At 40.9% G+C, this 8325-nt stretch overlaps 1 non-coding gene across 1 annotated transcript; it reads right to left on the reverse strand.

Annotated features, from left to right (window-relative positions):
* Window positions 1-5351: 5351 nt before the first annotated feature.
* Window positions 5352-5452, reverse strand: LOC116477765 (small nucleolar RNA U13). The gene has a single exon (XR_004250634.1). It is a non-coding gene; the product is annotated as a small nucleolar RNA U13 (small nucleolar RNA).
* Between the last annotated feature and the right edge of the window lie 2873 nt (window positions 5453-8325).

The following is an 8325-nucleotide window of genomic DNA, read 5'->3' on the forward strand; positions in this document are numbered from 1 at the left end:
CACATTTTAGCTAATGGGTGAATAGTGGTCTCATTGTTTTAATTCCCAATCCCATAGTGATGTGGAGCACCTTTTCATATACTTATCTGCCATCCGTATATCATCTTTGGTGAGGTGTCTGGATTTTCTATCCAGAATTTTAGTTCTAGTGGTTTTCTTATTTTTAGAAAGGAAGTATAGGAAGGAAGGTTTAATCTGTCTTAAGCCTGATGATATGAAAATCAAGAATAGGCTAGGTGTGGTGGCTCACACCTGTAATCCCGGCACTTTGTGAGGCTGCAGTGGGAGGACTGCTTGAGCCTGGGAGGTCAAGCCTGCAGTGAGCCGTGACTGTGTTGCTGCACTCCAGCCTGAGTCACAGAGTGAGACCATGTCTCAGAAAAAAAAAACTCATTTTAAAGTTGTTTATATTTTATTTTTTGAAGGAAATAAACTTGAAGAGATAGAAAGGGTATGTAGTGAAGATTCTCCTTCCCCTCCTGTAATTCAGCTGTTTAGTTTCTATTCTTGCACAGCCCTGTTACCAGTTTCTAGTGTAAGCTTGCAGTGACTTTATTTATAAGCAAGTGTTAATGGGTGTTTTCATTTTTTAAAATATAAATTATACTGTACATGCTATTTTGTATTTTGGCTTTTCTCCCACCTAAACACCCTAAAGATCGTTTTCTGTCAGTGTATAAAATCTTGGTGATGCCAGTACCCATCCCTTAGATTCTACAAGTAGCATTTTGCCATGCTTTATCCCATAGCCTGCCTCCTGCAGTCTCATCTTTTTTTCTATATGCATGTCCAAGTAAGTTGTAGCCATTTTTCACTTTTAATACTTTCAGCATACATGTCATGGGAGTTTGTTTTTGTTTTTTGTGTTTGAGACAGTCGCTCTGTCACCCAGGCTGGAGTTACAGTGACGTGATCTCAGCTCATTACAACCTCCACCTCCCAGTTTCAAGCAATTCTTGTGCCTCAGATTCCCGAGTAGCTGGGATTACAGATGTGCACCACCACGCCTGACTAATTTTTGTATTTTTAGTAGAGATGGGGTTTCACCATGTTGGCCAGGCTGGTCTGGAACTCCTGACCTCCAGTGATTTGCCTGCCTCGACCTCCCAAAGTGCTGGGATTACAGGCATCAGCCACCACACCCAGCTGTCATTGGAGTTTTTTTGAGGGAGATTTGCAGTAAGGTGAATAAATGTTAAGTGTATCATTTGATGAGGGTTTTTTTTTTTTTTTTTTTTTTGAGATGGAGTCTCGTATCGCCCAGGCTAGAGTGCAGTGGCCTGGTCTTGGCTCACTGCAACCTCCGCCTCCTGGGTTCAAGGGAGTCTCCTGCCTCAGCCTCCCGAGTAGCTGGGATTACAGGTGCCTGCCACCATGCCCAGCTAATTTTTGTGTTTTTATTAGAGATGGGGTTTTGCCATGTTGGCCAGGCTGGTCTCAAACTCCTGACATCAAGTGATCTACCCATGTAGGCTTCCCAGAGTGCTGGGATTACAGGTGTGAGCCACCATACCCAGACTCATTTGAGGAGTTTTGACGTAAGAGCATGCAACTCAAACCCCTATGTCTGGAACATTTGTATTACATCCGAAGTTTTTCACCTAGTCAGTTCCTGCACCTCTCTCTCCTGTCCCTTCTTCCCTCCCCTGGCAGTCAGCTACTGTTAGGATTTTGTTCACTGTAGATTAATTTTACCTATTCTAGAACTTCATATAACGGACTCACTTATGCAGTATGTATTCTGTAAGTTCCTTTTACTCAGCATGTTTGTGTATTCATCAGGTGTTTAAGCTTTGTTCCTTTTTATGGCTGAGCAGTGTTCTATGTATGAATGCCACATTTTAACATTTCACCTGTTAGGTGAACAACTGGTGAACAATGGGCTGTTTCTAGTTTGGGGCTATCATGAATAAAGTTGGTATGAACATGTTGTACAACCTTTTTGTGAACCTACATTTTAATTTAATTTGGATAAGTATTTAGGAGTGGGATTATCCTGAGTTGATATATTTTAAATTTTATTAGAAGATGACAAACTTTTTCCTAAATGGTCATCCTGTTTTACATTCCCAGAGTTCTAGTAGGTGCACATCCTTATCATTTGCTGTTGTCAGTCTATAATTTTAGCCATTGTGTGTGTAGTGGTTTCTTCTGGTTTTAATTTGCTTTCCCTGACAATGAATAGTACTTTTTCATAAGCTTACTAGCCATTTGGATATCTTTAGTAAAGTTGCAGTGTCTGTTTCTTCTCTTATTCAGGATGTTTTGCCATCCATTTATTTTTTTCTTATTTGCTGAAGAAATAAGATTAACCTGTAGGTTTCCATAATCTGAATTTGGCTGATTGCCTTTGTATGATGTTTATTAACCGCTTTTCTATTGGCTTTGGTCTTTTAACTAATCTGCAGGAGTACTTTGTTCCTATAGTGAGCTTTAAATACCTTTCCCCCCCCAGTTTGTCCTCTTTGTTTGCTCATGATGGCAGAAACTATTTTTACATCGCTGAATTCTTAAATCTCCCCTTTTATAGTTTCAAGGTTTTATGTCAACATTAGAACATCTCAGTGAAATGGTTCTGAAAGCACTTGGGGATAAAGCATGAAGGTGTATAACCAAGGTAGACTCTAGAATATGGATGGATTCATTGAAGGTCACAATTTGAAGCCCACAGGCAAAACTTAACAAGTTTATTCAAAGACTTGTGATTTGAAAACACCTGGTTATGGCCTGGCTCGGTGGCTCACTCCTGTAATCCCAGCACTTTGGGAGGCCGAGGTGGGCAAATCACCTGAGGCCAGGAGTTCGAGACTAGCCTGGCCAACATGGTGAAACCCCGTCTGTACTAAAAATATAAAAGCCGGATGTGGTAGTGCATGCCTATAATCCCAGCTACTTGGGAGGCTGAGGCAGGAGAATTGCTTGAACCAGAGAGGCTGAGGTTGCAGTGAGCCAGGATCATGCCACTGCACTCCATCCTGGGCAACAGAGTGAGACTCCGTCTCAAAAACAAAAACAAAACATACCTGGTTATGATGGAAATAAAGAGGTTCTGAACCTTTGCTGCTGCTGCTGCTTGACAGAAGATGGCAGACATTTGGGAATAAAGACCAAGAGCTAGGGAGACTTAAGTTATTAACAGTTTCTGATGGGCTGGCTGTTCAATCATTCATTTCTTGCCTCTTCAAGAAAGCAAGATGGGGCTGAGCATGGTGGCTCACACCTGTAATTCTAGCACTTTGGGAGGCCGGGGCAGGTGGATCACCTGAGCTTAGAAGTTTGAGACCAGCCTGGGCAACATGGTGAAACCCATCTCTACCAAAAATACAAAAACTAGCTAGCCATGGTGGCTCACACCTGTAGTTCCAGCTACTCGGGAGGCTGAGGTGGGAGTATCACTGGAGCCTGGGAAGTGGAAGCTGAGATCACACAGGTTACACCACTGCACTCCAGCCTGGGTGACAGCAAGACAAAAATAAATTGCGGAATACAAGCAATGTTATGCTAGAAGAACATAGTATTTGTGATAGATGTTGTAATTGAATATGAATGATACTTTTCTTTACCTTCCACCAGCTCACTCCAGGAATGATACTTTTGTGCCATAAAGCAGCATCCAGAATGCTAAGTCATTACTGCTTTCTGGAGACTTGTACGCTTTTTCACTCTACTTGCCCTTGCCCTTTGGAAGCCTGAGTTACCTCTTCTTTACCATGCTTAATTATTAAGTCTTAGGGATCTGATATCCTCAGCAATGCTTACAACCGCTTGCTGGTTTTTGTTTTTGTTTTTTTTTAAATACAGGGTCTCACTGTCGCTCAGGTTGGAGTGCAGTAGCGCAATCTTGGCTCACTGCAACCTCTGCCTCCTGGGTTCAAGCGATTCTCCTGCCTCAGCCTCCTGAGTAGCTGGGATTACAGGCATGTGCCACCACGCCAAGTCAATTTTTTTACTTTTAGTAAAGATGGGGTTTCACTACATTGACTGGCCTCGAACTCCTGGCCTCAAGTGATCTGCGTGCCTCGGCCTACCAAAGTACTGGTATTACAGGTGTGAACCACTGTGCCTGGCCTACTGGTTCTATTTTTAAGTTAATTTTACATTTCAAGATAATTCACTGACTAAAGTTTGTGCCCCTTATTCTAGGTGTAGAAATTGTGCTAGTCAGATACGTGGTTTCTGATTTGGTATATTGACTGATACGCTTACAAGAATCTTCATACCAAAGTAGTGTGTTAACATCAAAATTAACCTGTTCCCAGCACGGGAGACCTGTCATCGATGACAGTTCCCAAACCAGCTATTGTCTAAGAATTATTAAGATTTGACTTGGGATAACTTTTTGGGTAATATATTAGGCTAAGCTAATTTGAAAGAAGTTTTACTGTAAATCAAAACAGGACCACTAAACTACCGAAATGTAATTATTTAAAAAGGGCCCCCATTTTTTGGTGAACAAAGGTGAAAGGCTGTAATGGAGAGCCTCCTTTCACAGAATGGTTAAATCTCCTTTAAGAGTTTCATTATATGTTTTTATAACGACTTATAAATAGCGAATGAACTAAGGACTTTGTCATAGTTCTGATCTGCTTATCAACCTTGCAAAACTTGGAGTCTATTTGGAAATAAATAAGAACTCAAACTGCATTTAGGGATGAGTTCAGTCAGGTTCTATAAGGTTAGACCTATACTTGCTTTGAGTATGAAAGCACAATTTTTTAATATATAAACTTTATTTTAGAGTAGTTTTAGATCACTGGGTGTGGTGGCTCATACCTGTAATCCCAGCACTTTGGGAGGCTGAGTCGGGCAGATCATGAGGTCAGGAGTTTGAGACCACTCTGACCAACGTGGTGACACCCCGTCTCTACTAAAAATACAAAAAATTAGCCGGGCATGGTGGTGCGTGCCTATAATCCCAGCTACTAAGGAGGCTGAGGCAGGAGAATTGCTTGAACCCGGGAGGCAGAGGTTGCGGTGAGCCGACATCTCGCCATTGCACTCCAGCCTGGGCGACAGAGCGAGACTCCGTCTCAAAAAAAAAAAAAAAAAAAAAAAAAAATTGTTTTAGATCTACAGAGACGTTGCAAAAAGATTAGAGTCCCTGTATACACCTTACCCACCTGTATACCTATTGTTAGTATCCTACGTTACTACAGGATATTTGTCACAACTAAGGAACCAACTTTGATACATTACTATTAACTAAATCCCACAGTTCAGATCTTTAGTTTTTTCCAAATATTATTTTCATTCCAGGATCCCACAATTACATTCAGTTATGTCTCTTTAACCACCTCAGATGTTTTTGTTTTTAATGACTTCAGATTCCCAACCTTTTTAATTTTTTTTCACGTCAGATGGGTAATGTCCTGATGTAACAAGGTGTGAAGGAGGCACATCTCACACAGAAGTGTGAAAGCCCAGTCATCACGCTTATGAACTACAGAAGGATCTCAGACTTGTTTTTGATGAGCATGACAGTGTTAAGGAGTACTAGTTGGTTTTGTAGAATGTCCGTAAAGTGAGGTTCTTTGATTGTTTTCCTTCTGGTCTTAGGAGGAAGACCACAAAGGGGCATTTTCATCACATCAAGGGTACATGTTTTTAATAGGGCTTATCACTCATTATGTTAATACAAATTTTGATCACCTGGCCAAGATAGTGTTTGCCAGGTTACTATAAAATTATTTTTTTTTTCCTCTTTACATATTGTACTTTTTTTTTTTTTTTTTTTTTTTTTTTTTTGAGACGGAGTCTCGCTCTGTCGCCCAGGCTGGAGTGCAGTGGCGCAATCTCGGCTCACTGCAAGCTCCGCCTCCCGGGGTCACGCCATTCTCCTGCCTCAGCCTCTCCGAGTAGCTGGGACTACAGGCGCCCGCCACCACGCCCGGCTAATTTTTTGTATTTTTAGTAGAGACGGGGTTTCACCGTGGTCTCGATCTCCTGACCTCGTGATCCGCCCGCCTCGGCCTCCCAAAGTGCTGGGATTACAAGCGTGAGCCACCACGCCCGGCCTACATATTGTACTCTTAAAGCAAGTTACTAAGCACAATCCATACTCGAAAGGTGGAGAGTTAAGCTCCATCTCCTTGAAATGGTGCAGGGTGGGGGGTATCTACATAATTATTTGGGCTTTTTCTGTATAGGAGAGATGCTACCGCTCCTTCATCAGGTCATTTACACACATTATGGACTCATGGGTACTTACTTTATCCTTTGGGTTATAATCCTAAGGTGCATTATTTACTTTGTTGCTGAGATTTGTTTCATCTTTGGCCATTGGGCATTCTATCAGTTGTTGGCTCCTGTGTCCCTTCCACATGCCTACATCCTTGTTTGTGGAACACTTCTTTACTTTCTGGCACTACAAGATGCCCTAGACCGAGAATCAGCCATTTCTCTAGGGAGCCCTGATTCCTTTTCTTGGAGAATGGTATTAGAATACAAGATCTGGGCATTGGATGTACCCATTGCTGCTGGCGTGTCTGCTGCTAGGCGCTCTCAGTGAACAGAGATATATGCATGTGTAATAACCCAAATATACACACATAATTGTAATTACTTTCTGAATCCTTCCGGAAAACACAATTTTTTTAAACTAGTAAAATATACATAAAACTTGCTGTTTTAACCATTTTTAAGGGTACATTTCTGTGGCATTAAGTGCATTCACATTGCTGTGCAACCATTACCACCATCTGTCACCAGAATTTTTCATCTTCCTCCAACACAAACTGTACCTATTAAACACTGACTCCCCATTCTGCTCTTAAGCCCCTGGGAACCATCATTTTACTTTCTTTATGCTTTGACTATTCTAGGTACTTCGTGTAAATGGAGTCATACAATATTTGTCCTATGTATGACTGGCTTATTTCACTTAACATGTCCTTAAGGTTCATCTATATTGTAGCATGTGTCAGAATTTGTTCTTAAAGCAGAATAATATTCAATCATATGCATATACCAAATTTTGTTTACCCATTCATCCATTGATGGACACCTGGGTTGTCTCTACCTTTTGGCTATTTTGAATAATAGGGCTGTAAACACTGGTGTACAAGTATCTGTAGAAGTTCCTGCTTTGAATTCTTTGGGGTGTATACCCAGAAATGGATTTGCTGGATTATATATGGTAATTGTTTTTTTTTTCTTTTTTTAGAAATCACCATACTGCTGTACCATTTTACATTCCCACCAACTGTGTACATAGGTTCCAACTTCTCTATGTCCTTGTCAACACTTGTTCTGCTTTTTTGATAATAGCCACCTTAATAGGTTTATAAAGTGGTATCTCACTGTGGTTTTGATTTGTACACTTCCCCAGTGATTACTAATGTTGAGCTTTTCATGTACTTATTGGACATTTCTATATCTTTTTGCAAGAAGTATCTATTCAAGTTCTTTGCTCATTTTTTCAGGCTTTTTATTGTTGCAGGTTTATTTGCAAATGTTTTCACCCATTCCTTGGGTTGCCTTTTCATTCTGCTGATAGTGTCCCTTGATGCACAAATTTTTAATTTTGCTGAAGTCCAATCTGTTTTTCCTTTTGTTGCCTGTGCTTTTGGTCATACCCAATAAATTACTGCTAAATCCAATGTCGTGAAACTTTTCCATTTTTTTTTTTTTTTCTTTTTGAGACCGGGTCTTGCTCTGTCGCTCAGGCTGGAGTACAATAGCGCAATCTCGGCTCACTACAACCTCCGCCTCCCAGGTTCACGCAATTTTCCTGCCTCAGCTGCCTGAGTAGCTGGGATTACAGGTGCCCACCACCACACCTGGCTAATTTTTGTATTTTTAGTAGAGACGGGGTTTCACCATGTTAGCCAGGCTGGTCTCCAACTCCTGACCTCAGGTGATACACCTGCCTCAGCCTCCCAAAGTGCTGGGATTACAGGCGTGCACCACCACACCAGGCCAATAATTCTTTTTCTTCTTTTTTAAAGAATTTAATAATTCTAGCTCTTTTTCTTCCAACCTTAGTGGATGGAGCTAGTTCTTGATGGATTTTAATATTTGTATATGGTGTAAGGGTCCAACTTTTTTTTGTATGTAGATATCCAATTTTCCCAACACCATTTGTTGAAAAGACCCTATTTTCTCCACTGAATGGTCTTGGCACCCTTGTCAAAAATCATCTGACCATATGTGTAAAGATTTACTTCTAGGTTCTTTATTCTATTCCATTGGTTTATATGCTAATTTTTATGCTAGTACCATACTGTTGGTTACTGTAGTTTTGTGTTAAATTTTGAGATCAGGAAGTGAAGACCTCCAACTTTGTTCTTTTTCAAGATTATTTTGGGTATGGGGTATGGGGTCTCG

The sequence above is a fragment of the Hylobates moloch genome, unplaced genomic scaffold (genome assembly GCF_009828535.3).
Source record: "Hylobates moloch isolate HMO894 unplaced genomic scaffold, HMol_V3 SCAFFOLD_2, whole genome shotgun sequence".
NCBI lineage: Eukaryota > Metazoa > Chordata > Mammalia > Primates > Hylobatidae > Hylobates > Hylobates moloch.